This window comes from Rhinopithecus bieti, unplaced genomic scaffold, assembly GCF_001698545.2.
Source record: "Rhinopithecus bieti isolate Rb0 unplaced genomic scaffold, ASM169854v2 scaffold_54331, whole genome shotgun sequence".
In the NCBI taxonomy this organism is placed as follows: Eukaryota; Metazoa; Chordata; class Mammalia; order Primates; family Cercopithecidae; genus Rhinopithecus; species Rhinopithecus bieti.
In genome coordinates this window covers 613,874-636,722 of record NW_016821659.1, presented here as the reverse complement: position 1 = coordinate 636,722, position 22,849 = coordinate 613,874, and the positions used below count along the sequence as shown (strand labels likewise).

General features: G+C 48.9%; 1 long non-coding RNA gene across 5 annotated transcripts in view; it reads right to left on the bottom strand.

Moving 5' to 3' along the window:
- Nucleotides 1-2,779: 2,779 nt before the first annotated feature.
- Nucleotides 2,780-22,849, bottom strand: part of LOC108520926 (uncharacterized) — a 36,559-nt gene continuing 16,489 nt past the window's right edge. For 2 of the 5 annotated variants that reach the window (XR_001883064.1, XR_001883063.1), the window contains 3 exons: nucleotides 7,369-8,789; nucleotides 4,783-5,754; nucleotides 2,780-3,614 (listed from right to left, as the gene is read on the bottom strand). This is a non-coding gene — a long non-coding RNA (uncharacterized LOC108520926). The remainder of the gene's footprint in view (nucleotides 3,615-4,782; nucleotides 5,755-7,368; nucleotides 8,790-22,849) is intronic. The other 3 variants (XR_001883065.1, XR_001883066.1, XR_001883067.1) reach the window with 3 other exon arrangements.

Below are 22,849 nucleotides of genomic sequence, written 5' to 3'. Positions count from 1 at the left end.
AAAAAAAAAAAAAAAAAAAGAATACAAAAATTAGCTGGGCGTGGTGGTGGGCACCTGTAATCCCAGCTACTTGGGAGGTTGAGGTAGGAGAACTGCTTGAACCCGGGAGGTAGAGGTTGCAGTGAGCCAAGATCATGCCACTGCACTCCAGCCTGGGTGACAGAGCAAGCCTCCGTCTCCAAAAAAAAAGAAAGATGTTGAGAAATTGGAGAGGGTCCAGGCGAGCATTCTGAGTGGATAAAAGGTTAAAAGAAAAGGTCTAGAGAAAAGGATGTAATAGCAATCTTAAATGTGTGAGGAGATAATTATTTATTTGCTCAAATGTGTGACTTAAAAAGGCACGCCTTCTCTATAGGACTGTTTCCTTATATATAAATGAGGGGCTGAACTGGGTGACTTTACACTCCCTGCAGCCATAAAGATCTGTGACGTCCTGGGAGGGGCTGCCATGCTCTGTATCCACTGTGGGAGATGAAGAAGGACTGAGAAGCTGAGCCGTTTAGCTGTAGCCTGTAGTACCAGCTACACAGGAGGCTGAGGCAGGAGGACCACTGGAACCCAAGAGTTTTGAGGCTGCAGTGCACTATGATTATACCATGAATAGCCACTGCACTCCAGCCTGGGCAACACAGCCAGACGGCATCTTTCTTTCCTTTCTTTCTTTTCTTCTTTCGACAGAGCTGTGCTCGTCACCCAGGCTGGAGTGCAGTGGTGCGACCTTGGCTCACTGCAACCTCCATCTCCCAGGTTCAAGTGATTCTCCTGCCTCAGCCTCCCAAGTAGCTGGGATTACAGGCGCCCGCCACCACGCCCACCTAATTTTTGTATTATTAGTAGAGACAGGATGTCTCCGTGTTGGCCAGGCTGGTCTCAAACTCCTGACCTCAGGTGATCTGCCCACTTTGGCATCCCAAAGTGCTGGGATTACAGGTATGAGCCACTGTGCCTGGCCTGTATTTATTTACTTGTGTGAGTTTTCTTTTTTTATTTTCCCAATAGGTTTTTGGGGAACAGGTGGTGTTTGGTTATAGGAATAAGTCGTTTAGTGGTGATTTCTGAGATTCTGGTGCACCTACCACCTACACAGTGCACACTGTATCCAATGTGCAGTCTTTTATCCCTCACCCCCTTTCCTCTGAGTCCCTACCTTGTACTCATCTCTCAAAAAAAACAAAACAAAACAAAAAAACGATCAGGTGCAGTGTGGCTCATGCTTGTAATTCCAGCACTTTGAGAGGCCAAAGTGGGCAGATCACTTGAGGTCAGGAGTTCACGATCAGCCTGGCCAACATGATGAAACCCCATCTCTACTTAAAAAAAAAAAAACAGCTGGGTGTGGTGGCGTGCGCCTGTAGTCCCAGCTATTCGGGAGGTTGAGGCAGGAGAATCACTTGTACCCGGGAGGCAGAGGTTGCAGTGAGCCAAGATTGCACCACTGCACTCCAGCCTGGGGGACGCAGTCAGACCCTGTCTCAAAAACAACACAAAAACAACAACAGCAAAAAATGGCCAGGCACAGTGGCTCACACCTGTAATCCCAGCACTTTGGGAGGCTGAGGTGGGCAGATCACTTGAGGTCAGGAGTTCGAGACCAGCCTGGCCGATATGGTGAAACTCCATCTCTACTAAAATACAAAATCAGCTGGGTGTGGTGGCGTGCGCCTGTAGTCCCAGCTATTCGGGAGGTTGAGGCAGGAGAATCACTTGTACCCGGGAGGCAGAGGTTGCAGTGAGCCAAGATTGCACCACTGCACTCCAGCCTGGGGACGCAGTCAGACCCTGTCTCAAAAAAAAAAAAAAAAAAAGGAAAGAAATAAATGCTTTTCTCGTCTTTCTTTCTTTATTATTATTTTTTGAGACAGGGTCTCACTCTGTTGCCCAGGGTAGAGTGCAGTGGCACTATCACAGCTCATTGCAGCCTCTATCTCCTTAGGTTTAAGTGATCCTCCCACTTCAGCCTCCAGGTTGCTGGGACTACAGGTGCGCAACACCACACCCAACTAATTTTTTTTTTCTTTTCTGTATTTATAGAGATGTGGTTTTGCCATGCTGTCCAGGCTGGTCTCAAACTCCTGGGCTCAAGCAATCTACCCACCTCAACTTCCCAAAGTGCTGGGAGTACCACCACACTTGGCCCTTTTCTCATTTTTAAACTGGGTTATTTGTCTTTTATTGTTGAGTTTTAAGAGCTTTTGTTTGTTTTTGCCATCCTGTGTCACTCTGTCACACAGGATGGAGTGCTGTGGTGCCATCTGGGCTCACTGAAACCTCCAACTCCTGGGTTCAAGCAGTTCTTCTGCCTCAGTCTTGAGTGAGCCACCACGCCTGGCTAATTTTTGTATTTTTAGAGAGCTAGAGTTTTGCCATGTTGGCCAGGCTGGTCTCAAACTCCTGACCTCAGGTGATCCGCCTGCCTCGGCCTCCCAAAGAGCTGGGATTACAGGCGTGAGCCACCGCGCCCGGCTGAGTTTTAAGAGTTCTTTATATATTCTAGATACCAGCCCCTTAACAAGTGGCACAGAGCAACTATGGCAGAGGGCCTACAGAGAGAAGTTTGTGCCCTGTAGATATACACTAAAACATTTTGGAGAAATGGAAAAATATGGGTTGATACTTTCCATTGCAACAGAATTCTTTTAAAAGACAAAAGAACCTTAGAGATCCTCACCAAATTTCAGGATGAAGAAAACAGCTATTGAAATTCTTGCTCTAATCTTACCTAAGGGTGTATTAGTCAGTGCTGTTTTAGTTGCAAAAACTAAAAACTCAACTCAAACTAGTCATGGAAGAAAGGATTTAATGGGCTGAGCAGCAGAGAAATTAAATCCTAAGGTGAATTTGGGGCCCCCAAGATGTCTGGGCCTCCTCGCTCCCCCTCTTCCAGCTCCACCCCGATCACTGGCATCATTTGCCGGCCAGGCCCTTTTGTTGCCTTCACTGTGGCAAGAAAGCAGCTTCATTTCCGGTTATCTCACAGCACTGCATTCAACAGAAAACAAAGCAAGCCCTTTCCTTGGAGTTTACAAATGACTCAGGATTCACTCCGATTTGACCAGGAGTCAGAACCCTAACTGGCCAGGCCTGCAGTCACTTGTCTACCCCTGATGCCAGGAACAGAATGCATGGATGAGAGGATGGTGGGTGGTTCCTAAAAAGGAAATTCGAGCACTTTTCCTAAAAGAAGGGGGAATGGATGCCAAAACAACACATCTCCCACAAAGACACGGGGCTTGTGAAGCCGCCCCATACCTTCCCCACAGAACTGGGCTTCCCTCGCTGGTGCCCCTGACGGAGCCTTGTCTTCATCCTCCATGATGTATTCATCGCGTGGCTTGTGAAGCCGCCCCATACCTTCCCCACAGAACTGGGCTTCCCTCGCTGGTGCCCCTGACGGAGCCTTGTCTTCATCCTCCATGATGTATTCATCGCGTGGCGTCGCCATTATTTCCTCCTCTGTCTCCAGTGTCTTCTCTTAGTTCTCGGCTAGTAAGGGAAGGAGGCTGGGCGAGGTGGCTCATGCCTGTAATCCCAGCACTTTGGAAGGCCGAGGCAGAAGGATTGTTTGAAGCCAGGAGTTTGAGACCAGCCTGGGCAACAAAGTAAGACTCCCGTCTCTAGGAAAAAGAGAAACAAAAGTTAGCTGGGCATAGTCATGTGCACCTGTGGTCCCAGCTACTTGGGAGGCAGAGGCAGGCAGAGTGCTTGAGCCCAGCAAGCTATGATTGCACCACTGCACTCCAGCCTGGTGACAGAGTGAGACCTCGTCTATAAAAATTATGTTTAAATGCAGAGGGGAAGGAAATAAGGAGGTAACTACTGAAAGAATGAAAGTTCATGCTAGGAACATACCACAAAATGCAATGGGGACTCAAAGAAGGGCAGGATTGAAGGGGACGGGAAACCTATTCTGGGGTGTCTTTGAGGGCCCTGAGAAATAAAACAAAGGAATGGCAACAGGAACCCAAATATCCTCTTTATTACTGCTAGAGGGCTGGACTGGAGGACACAGCTCTAGACCTGTGAACTAAGTAAGCTGCTAATGCAAATCCCACTAGGAGGCAGGCTCACCCGCCCAGCCATGGCAGCCCTGGACTAGGAAAGGCTCCTTTAGTCCTGCAGGGGTGCAGCCCCCTCAGCGAGAGCGGTGGGATTTTGTACCCTGCATGTGCTCACTCCCAAGGTGATGGAGGGGCCAACCGGCCTACGCAGGACCAGTTTCCCCTCCCCACCTACCTATCCAAGCGGTCATCTTTTATTTTCCCTGGGGCAAAGTAATAGAGGGGTGGAGACAAGGCAGGAAGGTCACCTTAGCGGAGCTCCCTGAACATGGGAGGAAGCCGGTAAAGTTTCCAAAAGCTCACGGAGACAGTGGCATTTAAGATGGGCCTCTCCTACAGTCCTGAGCAGGAGGAAATGCAGACTCTGGGTCAACACTCCTAGATGTGGCTTCTGGTCACCCCCACTGTCAAGGTGACTCCACTCTTGCCCAGTGGCTCTCTGTAATAACCGCCCTCTTACCTTGCCTCCTCGCCTGGGTTGCTATGGTGCAGTAACTCTACAGCTTGGTACTTGGGTCTCAACTTGCTCCTATGTGTTTGTGCATCTCTGTGCCCTAAGATTCTCTTCCAGCTATGGCTGGCTGTGTTCCTCTGCACCTGCCACACTGCAATAAGCGGGTCTATTTCCAGGTCTGGCAGCCCTGGCTGCTGGGCTCCTTCCCATAGTGGTAAACTGGGCCAGGCTGAAGAGATGATATTAATCTAAGCTGAGCCAGAAACTCACCAAGTGCAGGGAAGGAAGGAAGCAGGAGTGTATGCTTCATGTTGCTCCCTAGGCTCCAGACCCCCGACTGCCTGCTGGGAAAACGGGCAACTCTTGCCCACATGAAGCAGAGAGCCTCGTTCCTGAGGCGGGGCGCTGGTGGCGGCTGCCTGAACGTGTGTTCTCACTGGCGACTTGGATCTGGTCCTGAGAAGAGTTGAGCCGCGGTGTCTTTGGCCTTGCAATTCCACATACAGCCCCCTCCTTGATGACAAAAACAGATGCTTCCATGAGGAGTTTTTGAATTAGGAAGAAATTACCTGCTATGAGGAACAGTCTCACATACTGAGGAGTAAGAGGATGAATATTGTAAACACTTTTCATTCTGAATAATAGACTAATAGAGCTTTGGATTGTCCATGCATTCTGAAGGGAAGAAAAGGCACTTATTTGCTGCCTTTTGGCATGATAGTCGAAGCCCAGGGGTTGCATCAGATTCAAACAGCTTGCTCCCCAAGTCCTGCAGGCAAAGGGACCAAGGCATAGACATGAGAGTTAACAACCACCAACGTCGAGCAGGCCCACGTAACCCTCTGCACAATGCCTGCCCTCCGCGGTCATGAGAAATGATTTCCACACGTGCTGCGGCTAAGATAATGAACAGGTGCTTCCGAACTCTCTGCCAGAGCCCAAACTAGAAGACACGATCTGTAGCTTGGGATCTGAAACCTGCAGGCCATGAGGAAGGACACAGAGAGGGCAAGGGTGTCAGCTAAGGGACACCAGCGAGGATGGCTGCAGAGGGGTGTGCAGAGCCCCAGCGCCGTGCAGGTGGAGAGAGCCCTGCTTTAACGCCCAGCGCTGGTTGTCTGCACAGGGATACTCTGTAGAGCTCACGACAGACTCTGTTTCAGGGCGGGCTCCCTGGAGGCTGACTTTGAGATGGAGATTTGCAGGCAGGGAGTGTACTGGGGCTGCTCTCAGGTTCCGCACCTACAGGAGAAGGGAAAGAAGCCGACTTGCTCAGAGGGAGAAGCTGGGCTGCAAGGCAGTCCCCTCAGCTGAACCCATGGAGGGTTCTGAAGCCTTAGAAAAGTCTCATGGCCATCCCAGCCATGCCCCCATCCCCACCGAGCTGAGGGGCCAGACCTTTGTACCCCAGCTTCAGCCAGTCACTGGGTGCATACTGTCCTCAGAGAGGAGGTGGGACACTGGGTGGGGAAGCTCTCTTCACTTGGGGTAATTCCTGAGGAGGGCGGTGAGCCAGCAATCCTCCCAGCAGCTGGGGCAGAGCCTCTGTCTTGAGGGGGATCTGGATTGTGTTATCAGGGCATCCACAGCCTCTCGTGCCACTCAGATCCACTCCTCCGGCTACGTTCTGGGGCAGTTTGTCTTTCTCTGCAACAAACTAACGGTTTATCAGATGACCACAGCCCCCAGCACTGCAGCTGTGCTCAGGTCTGTGATACTCCCCATCTCCCTCTTCTATCCTTTGTTTATTTATTTAGAGACAGTCTGGTTCTGTTGCCCAGGCTGGAGTGCAGTGGTGTGATCACAGCTCACTGCAGCCTCCACTTCCCAAGCTCAAGTGATCCTCCTGCCTCAGCCACCTGAGTAGCTGGATCTACAGGTGTGCGCCACTGCACTCAACTCATTAAATTTTTTTTTTTTTTTTTTTTTAAGAGATGAGGTCTCACTATGTTGCCCAGGCTGATGCTGAAATTCTGAACTTGAGTGATCCTCCTGCCTCAGGCTCCCAAAGTGCTAGGATTACAGGTGTGAAGGACTGCACTCGGACTTCTATCCATTTTATTTTACTTTACTTTATTTTTTTTGAGACCGAGTCTCACTCTCTTGCCCAGGCTGGAATGCAATGACATGATCTCGGCTCACTGCAACCTCCGCCTCCCAGGTTCAAGCAGTTCTCCTGCCTCAGTCTCCTGAGTAGCTGGGATTACAACCATGCGCCACCACGCCTGGCTAATTTTCGTAACTTTTTTTAGTAGAGACAGGGTTTCACCATGTTAGCCAGGCTGGTCTCAAACTCCGACCTCAAGTGATCCTCCCGCCTCGGCCCCCCAAAGTGCTGAGATTATAGGCGTGAGCCACTGCGCCTGCCTCAGCTTCTATCCATTTTAGATGCCCCTCCCTGCAGGAGGCACCTCAGCTGAGCCCCTGGCCCATCACACCTTCTTCAGGCCATGGTTGCTGCACCTGTGCATTTCCCATCAACAAGGGGCAAGAGCGCACAGGGACATATTCCTTCTGGCTCCCACTGTGCAACTGCAGCCCATCTCTTCCTGGTGGGCAGGGTCCACTACTCCTGCCAGGATGGTGGCTCCTGCTTCTTGCCTACTGGTTCCTTGGTGTGCTTTCACTGTATCCCCTGATGGAGACATTTCCTCACTGGGAACCAGAATCTAAAATCCTCAAAGCTTAGAGTTGTGGTAACAGAAATACCCCAACGGGATGAATGCAAAGTGGAGCCACTCCTATCTCTACCCCTTGATTCCTGGACCTATATATTCCTTCCAGTGGGACATGGCGCCTTACTGGTTGTTGATTAGAGTGTACACTGTGCCCTGGAAGGTGGTGTCCCCTCCTTACTTGGTATCATCATCTCTGAGCTGGCATCTCAGCTATGCCTTCAACAGCCCATTTCTTCTCTTCGTTCACGCCAGTATCTTCTGGGTGGTGCAGAATGTGACAGGACCGGTGATCCCATGGTCACATGCCGTTGTCATGCCTCCTTGGCTATGCAATGAATGGGCCCTTGGGTCCGATGTGATGTGATGTGGGATCCTATGTCAGCGGGTAAAACACTCAGTAAGCCCTCAGATAGTGGTGTTGGCTGAGGCCCTGCCGGCAGAAAAGGTAAGCATGTGTCCATTCTAGTCAAAATAAATTTCTGCCATTTCTAGAATGGAAGGGATCCACTGTAGTCAACTTACTATCAAGTGACTACTTATTCACTTTGAGAGCCATTGCCATTTCCGAGGATCAGCACTGATGCCTTGCTGGCAGGCTGGACATTCAGCAGTGGCGGTAGCTACATCAGCCCTTGTGAGTGACAGCCCATGCTATTTGGTCCGTGTGTTTGTCCCCATCCCTGCCACCATAGCTGCTCCTTCTGTGGCCACTGTGTCAGTTCTGGGGTGGCTGATGGCATCTGTGACATCCAATTGGCGAAACCATTCTGTCTATCTGGTTGTTTGGTGCTTCTTTCATGGTAGATGCTCTCTGGTGGTCCTCTTCACACTTCTCAGCTACTCAAATAGTCCATCCACATGCCTCTGTCCCCAACATCCTTGTCCGTGATCATCTCATCTTTCTCCTTCCAGACCCCTGATCCACACATCAAGGCAGCTGCTAGTAGCCATGAATGAATACAAAGTGTACCCTTGGCTACATGTCTTTCCGTACAAAGCAGACGAACACATGTACCACTGAGAGGATTAATCCACTGGGGGAACTTCCCTTGCCACTGTTTGTCAAGAGCAGCCTGTGGTGGGCTGTACTGTAGTCACAGTTCATTTTTGGCTTGCACCCACGTACCAGTCTGACCCGTCTGTGAATCAAGACAAAGCAAAGGCTTTCCTCTTCTGTCAGCGGATCACAAGGGACTTTGCCCCCTGTGCAGCCACAGGCGTGAGCTGAGGGAGAAACCCTGGTGCCACACTGGCAGGTGACATGTGTCTGGGCCACCTGACTGTGTAGCTCTGTTCATGCCCAGTTCTGGACATACCATTTCCATCTTACTATGGATTATTGCTAAGCCCATTTGACTTTATGTCTTGGTGAGTCTGAAAGGCAGAACCTAACGAATAACGAACGGTTCTAGACACGTGGTCACTTGGTGCCCGTTGGTGAAGTATTCCGTCTCTGCCAGGGTCTAGTAGCCCTCCAGGAGCTACTTTTCAAAAGGTGTCTAATTCCCTGCTGCGGATAGTATGGTCTTGCTCCAGAACCCTGTAGACCTATATTGTGATTGTCCTCCTGGGGCTTGCTAGAAACTCCACCTTGGATACCTGTAATATAATGGAATGAGCAGAGGCTCAGCAGAGGTGCGTCCTGAGGTTGAGGGGAATCTAAAATGGACAGTAGAGGAAGAGAAATGATGATCAATTGAAATACCAAGACTGTAGGGTCTGCCACTTGTAGCAACTGGACCTGTGCAGAGCTCTCTCCTATTCTGGGCCTCCCACTCAAAGATGGCAGCCTCCTGTGTTACCAGATATTAGGTTAAGCGGTATTCCCAGTTGTGGAATATGCTGCCTCTAAAACATGAATACATTTACTAGAAGTTGTGCTTCCCTCTTCCTTGTGGTAGGTATGAGTTGCAGTAATGTGTTCCTTGCTTTAGAATGTTCCAGCATGCTTAGACCACTGGACTCCTAAAAAGTTCACTGATGAGGCAAGGTCTTGTATATCACAGGACGTTTCTCCCACTTTCTAGAGTGTATGTGTCTCACCCAAAGTACCTGACACTTCTTGCTCATCTGGCCTCATTAGCGTGATGCATATGATATCATCAACATAGGAACGAATATGAAGTTCTAAGAAATATTCAGACAGTTCTCATGTCTTTAGACCATATTTTGACAGAGTTAACGCAGCCCTGTAGGAAAACCATAAATATACACTTTTATCAATTCCAAGTGAATCTACGGTTTCTGATCTTCCTTTTGGTGGGGATAAATCGTGCATTGGCCAGATCAGTGGTCAGTTATCTTACACTGTGTAGACTCTGTGAATCCACTCTAGCATGGACGCATCAGGCACAGTAGCTGTAATTGGGGATACTGGGTTCGTTTGGTGTAGTCTGCTTTCACACTACAGGACATACCTGGATCTCGTAGGTTCCAGATGGGCGAATTAAGTGGAGATTTGAGGGGGGACACTATCCTTGCACCCTTTGTTCTTTAAGGTGGCATTAATTTCTGCCATTCGCCTGGGATGCAGTATTTTTATTTATTTAGAGACAGAGTCTCGCTCTGTTGCCCAGGCTAGAGTGCAGTGATGCGCTCTTGGCTCACTGCAACCTTCGCTTCCCGGGTTCAATGACTCCCCTGCCTCAGCCTCCCGAGTATCTGGAACCACAGGTGTGCTCCACCATGCCTGGCTAAACATTTTGTATTTTTAGCCTGTTGGCCAGGCTAGCTCGAACTCTTGGCCTCAAGTGATCCATCTGCCTTGGCCTCCCAAAGTACTAAGATTACAGGCGTGAGCCACTGTACCCAGTCTGCTTTGTCTTTCTTATGTTGGCTGGTTGCATTAGTTATCTACTGTAGAACAGCAAATCACCCCAGGGAGCATACTCATTTGGTGGGCTTTCATCTTAAAAGGAACAAAGGAGTGTGTGTCCAGGTATGGGCTGGTAGATTTGGTGGTGGGAAAACGAGGCAGTTCTGGTCTAATTGTAATTGTTTCTTTTTTCTTTTCTTTTTTTCCAAGACAGGTTGCCCAGGGCAGTGGCGAGATCATGGCTCACTAACTCACTACTGCCTCCATCTCCTGGGCTCAAGTGATCCTCCCACCTCAGCCTCCCAAATAGCTGGGATCACAGGAGTGCTCCACCCTGCCTGGCTGATTTTTAAATTATTTTTGGTAGAGACAGGGTTTTGTCATGTTGCCTAGGCTGGTCTCAAACTCCTGGGCTCAAGTGATCCTCCCGCCTTGGCCTCCCAAAGTCCTGGGATGACAAGCATGAGCCACTGCACCTGGCCTGAACTGTTTCCATTTTCTCATTAAACAAAGCAGGTCATCAGCTGAGATGTGAATCTCAGTAATACTGTCTGTATCATGAGACCTGTCTCCTTGGCCGTAATCGCCACAACTGGACCAGGGATGGGCTCCTAATCCAAGTGAAGGCATTCGATTCTTTCTTTTGGGAGCTTGAAGCGACAATTCAAAGACATCAGTGTCAATTAGTGCTCAAACTGGAAGGATCTGTAAATTCAGAAACTGTGGGGCAGACATTTTTCTTCATATAAATGATAAAGCTGACAAGATTAGGTAGGGGTTTGGTGAAAGAAGAGTAAAGCAGAAAGGAAGTAGAAAAGTAGAAAGAAAGTAAGAGTCCACATAGACTTGGAGTTGCAAAAGGAGTTACTTAGGTTCCTGTCCTAAGGTTCGAGTCCTCTGAGAAGATGCCCAGATAGGACTAAATGTGCAAGTGATGTGCTGGGAAAACACTTGTGAAGGGAATAGGAGGAAGCCGGGAGAGCCTGGGAGAGCTGCGATGCAGGTGCAGCCCCTGCGAGGAGACAGGAAGGGAGGAGGGCTGGCTTGAGGAGGTGTTAGAACGCAGTGTATAGTTCTTTCTTTTTCAGAGACAGTCTCCCTTTGTTGTCCAGGCTGGCCTCAAACTCCTGAGCTCAAGCAATTCTCCTGCCTCAGTCTCTTGAGCAGCTGGGACTACACGTGCATAACCATGCCCAGCTTAGAATGGAATGTAGTTCTAAGCAAGCTCTGGCAGAGCTGATGAGGTGTGCTTGTGCCAAAGCCACCTGTCAGAGGAGTCCCCCATCTCCCACAAATGGGCCTGCCTAAGCATGGCAGGGCTGCACTCAGGCACTGGGTGGGAGCAGCTCACAGGAAGGGCGGCCTCAGTGCAAATGCAATGACAGAATTTCATGGCCCAGCAGCAGGGGGCCATGTTACGCTCCCTGCAGAGAGGTGAGCAGCGCACTCTCATGGCCACAGCTCCCAGTGCCTTTTCAGTTCCTTTTTCTACGACCTCATGATGCACAAGTGCCTTTCCTGCCCATGAATTCTGAGCTTCTTGAGACACTCCTGGATCTTTCAAATTTGATTCCCCATTTATGCTTAAACTACTCTGAGTGGATTCCAAGTACTTGTAACAAAAACAACAACAAAAAACATAGATTGAAATCGTAGCAAGGGGATTATAATCTAAATTTTCATTTTTCTTTTTTTTTGAGACGGAGTCTCGCTCTGTCACCCAGGCTGGAGTGCAGTGACATGATCTCGGCTCACTGCAAGCTCCACCTCCCGGGTTCCCGCCATTCTCCTGCCTCAGCCTCCGGAGAGCTGGGACTACAGGCGCCGCCACCTCGCCCGGCTAGATTTTTGTATTTTTTTAGTAGAGACGGGATTTCACCGTGTTAGGCAGGATGGTGTCGATCTCCTGACCTCGTGATCCGCCCGCCTCGGCCTCCCCAAGGGCTGGGATTACAGGCGTGAGCCACCGTGCCTGGCCTAAATTTTCTATACAAGAGGGGATGGAAGGAGGAAATAATAATTCTAGTGCTTATTCCTTATACCCGGTGGAGGGTTCTACAGTTTGTATTTTAACTTACACAATCTCATTTGAGCCTTACAGCAACCTCTGAACACAAGTAAGGCCGGCATCATTATCTGCATTTCAGATGAGGAAGCTAAATTTCAGAGATAATACAAACTACGCTGAATTGAAAAAAAAATGAAGGCCGCGCGCCCTGTAATAGCCAGCATTTGTTGGGAGGCTGAGGCGGGCAGGATACCTGAGGTCGGGAGGATCGAGGACCGGCAGCCTGACCAAGCCGTGGAGAAACCCCCGTCCAACTAGAAAAACACAACATAGCCGGCGGCGTGGTGGTGCATCGCGCTGTAACCCCAGCTACTCGGGGAGGCTGAGGCAGGAGAACGCTTTAATCCGGGAGCCGGAGGTTGCGATGAGCCTGAGCGAATAGTCGCGTTGCACTCTAGCCGGGCCCAAAAACGAGCAAAACCCCACTCAAAAAAAAAAAAAACACAAAAAAAAAAAAGGCGGGCGCCGGTGGCTCAAGCCTGAATCCCAGCACTGTTGTGAGGGAGCGAGGACGGCGGATCACGAGGTGGGAGATGAGACCATCCTGGCTAACACGCGTGAAACCGGCCCCGTCCTACTGGAAAAAGAAAAACAAAAGACTAGCCGTGGCCGAGTGGGCGGGGCGCCCGTAGTCCCAGCTACCGGGGGGAGCTGAGGCAGGAGAATCGGTGTGACACACCGGGAGGCGGAGCTGATGAAGCTGAGATCTGGCCCCCTGCGGCACTCCAGCCTGCGATCCGGGACAGAGCGAGAGCGCCGTCTCAAAAAAAAAAAAAAAGAACAAACCATATATTAGCCTCTACCTATAAAAGCAGTAAGCCAAAAGCAGCAGCACTGCATTCCTGGAGAGATTGCAGAAATCAGTGCCACCACTAATCAATGATTTGAAAGACACAGAGCTGATGCTTTCCATTCAGCTTAGCTCTCTAGCCTGTGCAGATCCAAGATGGATCCAAGAGAACGGCGTGGATTATTGTAAACTCAGTTAGGTTGTGACTCCAATTGCAGCTGCTAATCTAGGTGTGCCTTCATTCATGAAGCAAATCAGTGCATCCCTTGGAGCAAAGCATGCAGCTGTTGATCTGATGAATGCTTTTATCCTCAGTACTTTTTAGTAAAGACCATCAAAAGCAGTTTGCTTTGAGCTGACAGGGCTAGCAATACCTACTCGTCATCCAAACTCAGGACTGTATCAATTCGCAGTCATCTGTCGTCATCTAGTTTGTGGAGACCTTGTCGTCTTCTCTATTCCATAGGACATCACACTCATCTAATATGTTGATAATATGTTGATTAGAAGTAGTAACTATTCTAGCCATCTTGACGAGACATATGTGTGCCAGAGGGTGACAAATCACACAAACATTCAGTGAAACTTCTGAGGGGCCTAATTGTCTGGGGCATGTTAAGCTGTGCCCTACTACCACTAAGAAAGAGGTACAATGCCCAGTGGGTTTGGATTTTGGAGGCAACGTATACCTCATTTGAATGTTCTTCTCTGACCCATTTTCTGAATAACTTAAAAGGCTATTAGTTTTGAGTGGGGCCCAGAACAAAAGATGACATTGTCATGACAGTCCCTGACTTATGAAGGTTCAACTTAAATGTTTTTACTTTACCAATGATGTGAAAGCGATGTGCATTCAGTAGAAGCTGTATTTGGAATGCTGGATTTTGATCTTTCCCTGGGTGAGTGATACGTGGTGGGAGGCTCTCTCATGATGCTGGGCAGCAGCAGTAAGTGCAGCTTTGCCAGCCACAGGGTCACTAGGCTGGATGACCAATACTATATAGTGGGCGGTATGGACAGATCAGTGTAGCTCTGCCAGCCACAGGGCCACTAGGCTGGATGACCAATACCAGCCACAGGGTCACTAGGCTGGATGACCAGTGCTGTACGGTGGGCCATATGGACAGGTCACTTTACCCAGCTGTAGGCCAGTGGAAGTGTTCTGGGAATGTGTAAGGTAGGCTAGGCTAAGCTATGATGTCCTGTAGTTAGGTGTATTCGGAGCATTTGTGACTCAGGATATTTTCTTTTCTTTTTCTGAGGTAGGGTCTCACTCTGTCTCACCAGGCTGGACTGCAGTGGTGCAAGCACGGCTCTCTGCATCCTCGATCTCCTGGGCTCAAGCCATTCTCCCACCTCAGCCTCCCACATAGCTGGGACCACAGGCATGTGCCTCCATGACTGGCTAATTTTTTTTTTTTTGTAGAGACAATGTCTTGCTATGTTGCCCCGGCTGGTCTCACACTTCTGGGCTCAAGTGATCCTCCAGCTTCGGCCTCCCAAAGTGTGGGGATTAGAGGCATGAGCCATTGCACCTGGTGAAATTTTTACAATTGTATGTTGCCTCAGCATCCATTTTAAATATAGGTTAGCCTTTCTCATATAAAAAGCAGGACTCAGTCACCCTTGACACAGTTTCCAGCTCTCCACCTCTTCCTGGTTCCTCAATGTGATCAATCTAGATACCTGCCTTGTACAACCACCTCCTGATGACCATTTCCCAGTGGATACCTAGATACCACCTAAGTGACTTGCTCCACCAACCCCCTCGCCCCACACGGACTGCAAAGACGTGCTGCGGTGACCACCTCTGAGTCACAGTATGACCCCATGGTACTTGTGCCTGCTTGTTCTAAGCTTACCAATTAGAACTCCTAGTGGACTCAGTGGCTCAGGCCTGCAATCCCAACAGTGTGAGTGGCCAAGATGGGAGGACTGCTTGAGGCAAGGAGTTCGAGACAGCCTGGGCAACATAGCGAGACCTCGTCTCTACCAAAAATAATTTAAAAATTAGCTAGGTTGCCGGGTGAGGTGGCTCAAGCCTGTAATCTCAGCACTTTGGGAGGCTGAGGCGGGCGGATCATGAGGTCAGGAGATCAAGACTATCCTGGTTAACACGGTGAAGGCCCGCCTCTAGTAAAAATACAAAAAAATTAGACGGGCAAGGTGGCGGGCGCCTGTAGTCCCAGCTACTCGGGAGGCTGAGGCAGGAGAATGGCGTGAACCCGGGAGGTGGAGCTTGCAGTGAGCCAAGATCGCACCACTGCATTCCAGCCTGGGAAACAGAGCAAGACTCTGTCTCAAAAAAAAAAAAAAAAAAAAAAAATAGCTAGGCATGGTGGTACACTCCTGTGATCCCAGATATTTAGGAGGCTAAAGTGAGAGGACTGCTTGAGCCTGAGAGGTAGAGGGTGCAGTGAGCTGTGATAGTGCCAGTGCACTTCAGCCTGGGCAACAGAATGAGATCCTGTTTCAAAAAACCAAAAACCCGCTGGGCGTGGCAGCTCATGCCTGGAATCCCAGCACTTTGGGAGGCTGAGGCAGGAGGATCACCTGAGGTTAGGAGTTTGAGACCAGCCTGGGGAACATGGCAAAACCCTCTCTCTACTAAAAATACAGAAATTAGCCAGGTGTGGTGGCAGGCACCTGTAATCCCAGCTACTCGGGAGGCTGAGGCATGAGAATCTCTTGAATCCGCAAGGCGGAGGTTGCAGTGAGCCAAGATTGCACCACTGCATTCCAGCCTAGGTGGCAGGGTGAGAATCCGTCTCAAAAAAAAAGAAACAAAACCAAAAACCAAGCCCCGCCCCCCGCCGCCACAGAACAAAACAAAACAAAAACCTCCTCTCAGGAAACCTGCTTGGGTAATGGCCTGGACCCAATGCAGACATTAGCCATCAGGCCCCTTGCTTTCTCTCTCACTTCCTGCTCCCCAGCTAAGCACGTGTGTCCTGGCCGGCTCTCCTCTCCCCACTCCCCAGCTGAGCAGGCATGTCCAGGCTGGCTCTCCTCTCCCCACTGGCCCTGAGAGGCGTGCTGCCCTCTTCTCTGTAAGAGATCTGTAAGCAGTACACTGCTTCTGTTACTTCATGTGTTTTGCTGTGTTGCCTCCTCTGCAACTCACCTGACCGTCACACCTGAACCCAACTCTCCTTCCAGTGAGGTTCTCCTGCAGAGTGGCTATCTTGGTAGGAATAAACTGGACACAAGTCAGACAAGAGCCACACAGGTGTCTGCCGGTATCAACAAGTTTCCTGTGAGGCGGACACCTGGTCATGGGTCACACACTTAGGAATTAGGCCATCTGCCAGATGATGAAGTATCCTGTCAATTGTGCACTGCAAACATCCATGGCCAACTCTCCTGGGGCCCTGGAGTCAGGGCAGGGCTAGAATTTACAGCCACTATCCAGAAAGAGGCCTCGAGATGAAATCAGAAGAAACACAATACTGTCTTCTGCAGGTAACTATTCTCCTTTTGAGATACAGCTTCGAGCATGTCACTTGCCCTAGTGGACACTGAAGCCCTCGGCTGTGGGCCACCAAATTATCAAGTATCCTGAGCTGAGCATAAATATCATTATTTATTAATAAATTAAATTGGGTATTACATGACTCATAGAGTCAGAAAGTTGCACTCCATCTACTTCATGATGGACTCATTATGAAATGGAAATGGTATAAATGAGATGGGGTCTGACAGGTCCTAAATGCTGAAGCGAGTTCTCTGAGTAACTACTTCTGCCACATTGCCTGTTCTCTCTCAGCCCACATCTATGGCCTCATGGGGAATCCTCTATCACCACTTCACCAAGGAGGAAAAAATTAAAAAAAAAAAAAATTCAAGTCTGGCTGGGCACGGTGGCTTACATCTGTAATCCCAGCACTTTGGGAGGCCGAGCCGGGAGGATTGCTTGAGCCACTAGTTTGAGAACAGACTGAGCAACATCGTAAGACCCTGTCTATACAAAACAATAATAATAATAATAATAAAATAATAATAGCCAGGTGTGGTGGAATGCACCTGTGGTCCCAGCTACTTGGGAGGCTGAAGTGGGAGGACCACTGGGGCCTGGGAGGTTGAGGCTGAAGTGAGTGGTGATTATTCCACTGCACTCCAGCCTGGGCAACAGTGAGACCCTGCCTCAGAAAAAAAAAAATCAAGTCTGGTTCCTTGCTACAGATGTTTCTGCATCACATACTGCTATAATCCCACGCAAGGTGGTCCTGAGAACAGTGGTCAAAGGAAATCTTCCGAGTGGGCAAAACTTTGAGTGGTGCATCCAGTTGCTTATTTTACCTAGAAGGAGATGGTCAGAGCTGTGGCTCTATATTAGAGGAACAAGGCTAGAAAAGGGTAGAAGGATATGGTCAGAGCTGTAGTTCTACATTAGAGGAACATGGCTGGAAAAGGGTAGAAGGAGATGGTCAGACCTGTAGTTCTACGTTAGAGGAACAAGGCTGGAAAAGGGTAGAAGGAGCTGTAGTTCTACATTAGAGGAACAAGGCTGGAAAAGGGTAGAAGGAGATGGTCAGAGCTGTGGCTCTACATTAGAGGAACATGGCTGGAAAAGGGTAGAAGGAGATGGTCAGAGCTGTAGTTCTACGTTAGAGGAACAAGGCTGGAAAAGGGTAGAAGGAGCTGTAGTTCTACATTAGAGGAACAAGGCTGGAAAAGGGTAGAAGGAGATGGTCAGAGCTGTGGCTCTACATTAGAGGAACATGGCTGGAAAAGGGTAAGGTTTGAACACTTTGTCGTGAAAACTGGGGGCAAGTGAAGGGTGTCTGCTCTCACCGCTTCTATCCAACATTGTACTGAAGGTTCCAGTGAGTGAAATAAAGCAAGAAAAAGAAACAAGTACAGTGCTATGGCTTGAATGTCCTCTCCAAAACCCATGTTGAAACTTGATCCCCAATGTGGCAGTGTTGAGAGGTGGGGCCTTTGGGGGTGATTGGATCAAGAGGGTTCTATCCCCATGAATAGATGAATTCATAGATCAATATATTAAAGGGTTAATGAAGTAATGGGTTATCATCAGAGTGAAACAAGTGGCTTTATAAGAGGAAGGGAGACCTGAGCATAGCACATTAGTATGTTTAGTCCCTCACCATGGGACACCCTGTGGCCACCTCAGGACTCGGTAGTCTCCATCAGCAAGAAGGCTCTCACCAGATATGCACCCTCAACGTTGGACTTCTGAGCCTCCATAACTATAAGAAACAAATATTTTCTCTCGGGAGTCAGAGGTTGCAGTGAGCTGAGATCGTACCATTGCACTCCAGCCTGGGCGACAGAGCAAGACTCCATCTCAAAAAAACAAAACAAAACAAAACAAAAACAACCAAAAGAAAAACCACAATGAAATATTACTATAAGTCCGGGTGCGGTGGCTCACACCTGTAATCCCAGTACTTTGGGAGGCCAAGGTGGGTGGATCACCTGAGGTCAGGAGTTTGAGACCAGCCTGGCCAACATGGTGAAGCCTCGTCTCTACTAAAAATACAAAAAATCAGCTGGGCGTGGTGGCAGGGCCTGTAATCCCAGCTACTTGGAAGGCTGAGACAGGAGAGTCACTTGAACCCAGGAGGCGGAGGTTGCAGTGAGCCAAGATTGCACCATTGCACTCCAGTCTCGGCAACAAAAGCAAAACTCAGTCTCTAAATAAATACATACATAAATTTAAAAACTGACAATATGGAGTACTGGCAAGGATGCAGAATAATCAGAACTCCTGCACACTGCTGGTGGGAATACAAAATGGTAAAACTACTTTGGAAACAGGTTAGCAATGTCTTAAAAGGTGAAACACTTACCACCACACAACCTAGCAATTCCTTGTCTAGGTATTTATCTTAAAGAGTTGCATGCAAATATTCATAGCAGCCCAACTTGGAAACAATCCAAATGTCCATCAAATGGATAAACAAATGTCAGTATATTTATACAATGGGATAATAAGCAACAAACTACTGATACAACAAAATAGATGAATCTCAAAACCATTACACTAATGGAAAGAAGCCAGATACTACATACTATCTGATTTCATTCATACGAAATTCTAGAAAAGGTAAAGCCATAGTGATAGAAAGCAGATTATGGCTGTCAAAGGCCGGGGGTTGGGGAAAGGCACTGGCTGCAAAGGGGCACAGGGAAGTTTTCAGAATAATGGTAACATAATGTTTCACAGCATAATTGTGGTAGTGAATCTACGATTACCCCCTTGCCTGCCTGGAGAGTTTCCCTTTTGCAGCATAGGGAGAGAGAACCCAAGTGAAGGCCAACCGACTCCTTGAGTTAAGGACAAGGAGTTGGAAAGTCATACAGAAGTTTGAGAAGCTGTTGCCTTTGTGGGTCTGGGGCCCTTACTGGTCACTAGGCTCGGAATACAGGAAGAAGTCCTGGAAGTAAAGCAGAGATGAGTCAGCACAAGCTCGAATGAGCCAGTTACCTCTGCCTTTATTTATCACTCCATCTGACTGCAGAGTTTCCAAAAGTATAATGGCCCTGTTTCACTTCTGCTTTCCACACAAGTTTCTGTGTGGCCAACTCTATTTGTGGAGGAGAATTCTGGGAAATACCTAGCTTGACCAAGCTGACAATAGAACAATACGGCATCCACACACAGAATTTAAAGAACCATTCTTCATTACCAAGTAGTTACTTATGTAATTTTTCTTAGTGTTATCTCAATAAAAATGAAAAATAGGAGATGTGATGATCAACACTGTATTTTCCAGCCTAATAATATTCAATTAATAATACTAATTGAAAAGAATTATTAGTTTTACCTATCTCATTATAAGAAGTGTCCAACATATTTTTATAATTTTTTTTTTTTTTTTTTTGAGATGGAGTCTCACTCTGTTGCCTAAGCTGGAGTGCAGGGGTATGATCTCGGCTCACTGCAACCTCCGCCTCCCGGGTTCAAGCGATTCTCCTGCCTCAGCCTCCTGAGTACCTGGGATTACAGGAGACTGCCACCACACCCAGCTAATTTTTTATATTTTTTGGACAGATGGGATTTCACCGTGTTAGCCAGGATGGTCTTGATCTCCTGACTTTGTGATCCGCCCACCTTGGCCTCCCAAAATGCTAGGATTACAGGCATGAGCCACTGCACCTGGCCACATTTTATGATTTTAATGACATTTGAGATACATGTTGTTTTAATTTTTTTTTTTTTTTTTTTTTTTTTTTGAGATAGAGTCCTGCTCTGTCACCCAGGCTGGAGTGCAGTGGCACGATCTCAGCTTACTGCGACCTCCACCTCCCGGGTTCAAGTGATTCTCCTGCCTCAGCCTCCTGAGTAGCTGGGACTACAGGCGTGCACCACCACCCCTGGCTAATTTTTGTATTTTTTAGTAGAGACGGAGTTTCACCATGTTGGTCAGGCTGGTCTTGAGCTCCTGACCTTGTGATCCGCCCACCTCGGCCTCCCAAAGTGCTGAGATTACAGGCATGAGCCACTGTGCCCGGCTTGTTTTAATCTTGTATGCTAATAATAGAAATAAAAATTCAGTCCAGAAAAATAATGAACCCTTAGAGGCTTTAAGAAATTTTTTAAAAAATTTAATTTCTATTTTGTGTGTGAGAGACAGGAGCATATGATGGGGGTCAAAAAATAATTTATGGATGGGCATGGTGGCTCACACCTGTAATTCTAGCACTTTAAGGCCGAGGCAGGCAGATCACCTGAGGTCAGGAGTTTGAGATCACTCTGGCCAACATGGTGAAACCTCATCTCTACTATAATTACCAAAATCAGCCGGGCATGATGGTGCATGCCCGTAGTCCTAGCTACTCAGGAGGTTGAGGCAGGAGAATCACTTGAACCCGGGAGGTGGAGGCTGCAGTGAGCCAAGACCATGTCGGTCAGGTGTGGTGGCTCACGCCTGTAATCCCAGCACTTTGGGAGGCCGAGGCGGGCAGATCACCTGAGGTCGGGAGTTCAAAAGCAGCCTGACCAACATGGAGAAACCCTGTCTCTACTAAAAATATGAAAAATTAGCCGGGCATGGTGGTGCATGCCTGTAATGGATCCCAGCTTCGGGAGGCTGAGGGAGGAGAATTACTTGAATCTAGGAGGCGGAGGTTGTGGTGAGGCGAGGTCGCACCATGGCACTCCAGCCTGGGCAACAAGAGCGAAACTCCATCTCAACAACAACAACAAAAGAATTTACGCTGTGCATATACTTCATTAGGATAAAATTCTGTGGGGTAAGCAGATGAAGGGGAAAAGTAAAATCAGCAACTCTTAAAAAAAGAATAATGATGAGGGTTGGGTGTGGTGGCTCACGTTTGTAATCCCAGCACTTTGGGAAGCAAAGGCAGGAGGACTGCTTGAGCCCAGGAGCTTAAGACCAGCCTGGGCAACATAGTGAGACGCTGTCTCTTAAAGAGTTTAAAAAGGGCAACCCCCTTTGGGTCCCCTCCCATTTTATGGGAGATTTGTTTTCACCCTATTAAATCTTGTAACCACACACTCTTCTGGTCCGTGTTTGTTAGGGCTTGAGCTGAGCTCTCGCTCGCCGTCCACCACTGCTGTTTGCCGCCATTGCAGACCTGCTGCTGACTCCCACCCCTCCAGATCCAGCAGGGTGTCCGCTGCGCTCCCGATCCAGCGAGGCGCCCATTGCCACTCCTGACTGGGCTAACAGCTCGCCATTGTTCCTACACAGCTAAGTGCCCGGGTTCATCCTAATCGAGCTGAACACTAGTTACTGGGTTCCACGGTTCTCTTCCATGACCCACGGCTTTGAATAGAGCTATAACACTCACTGCATGGCCCAAGGTTCCATTCCTTGGAATCCGTGAGGCCAAGATCCCCAGGTCACAGAACAACAGGCTTGCCACCACCTTGGAAGCGGCCCGCCACCATCTTGGGAGCTCTAAGAACAAGGACCCCAGGCCAGGCGCGGTGGCTCACGCCTGTAATCCCAGCACTTTGGGAGGCCGAGGCGGGTGGATCACCTGAGGTTGGGAGTTCAAGACCAGCCTGACCAACATGGAGAAACCCCATCTCTACTAAAATACAAAATTAGCTGGGCATAGTGGCACATGCCTATAATCCCAGCTACTAGGGAGGCTGAGGCAGGAGAATTGCTTGAACCTGGGAGGCGGAGGTTGCGGTGAGCCAAGATCGTGCCATTGCACTCCATCCAGCCTGGGCAACAAGAGTGAAATTCCACCTCAAAAAAAAAAAAAAAAAGGACCCCCACCCGGTAATATTTTGGTGACCACAAAGGGATCTCCAAAGCAGAGAGTAATATTGGACCCTTTCACTGACAATTCTGTTCTATCCTTCCTTAGAATTGGAGGAAAATACCAGGCACCTGTCAGCCGGTTAAAAACGATTAGCGTGGCCACCGGACTTAAGACTCAGGTGTGAGGCTGCCTGGGAAAGGGCTTTCTAACAACCCCCAACTCTTCTGGGTTGGGAGCATTGGTCTGCCTGGAACCAGCTTCCACTTTCAATTTTCCCGGGGAAGCTGAGGGCCTAGTAGAGGCAGAAAGCTGTTGTCCCAAACTCCCGGCATTAGCTGGTTGAGTTCACAGCACAGCCAGAAGTCTCTACTCAACAGTCGCCCATTCGTGCACCCCTACCTTTCCTTCTGACCCATATCTCCTGGGTCCCGACCACGACTTTGTTAAAAGTGGAGCCCCAAAATTCTCCTTACCTCTGAATCTACTTCCTCTGATCCCTGCCTCCTAGGGACTAATGGTTCAGACTTTCCTTTCCTCTCCCAAGTATTAGAGCAAGTTGTATCTCCAAAGGGATCTAAGGAAGCTCTACGCTGTGTCCTTAGGCATCTAGGCCATGAACCCAGGGAGTCTTGTCCCTGGCGTCCCTCCCAATTTAGGCATACAGTTCCAACATAGGCAGTTATGTGGGACCCATTCCCTACTACCCTTGCCAGGGCCCCAGGTTTGTAAATGGCTAGGAGGATTGCTCTCCCATTGCGTAAGATGCTCTCCTCCCCCGG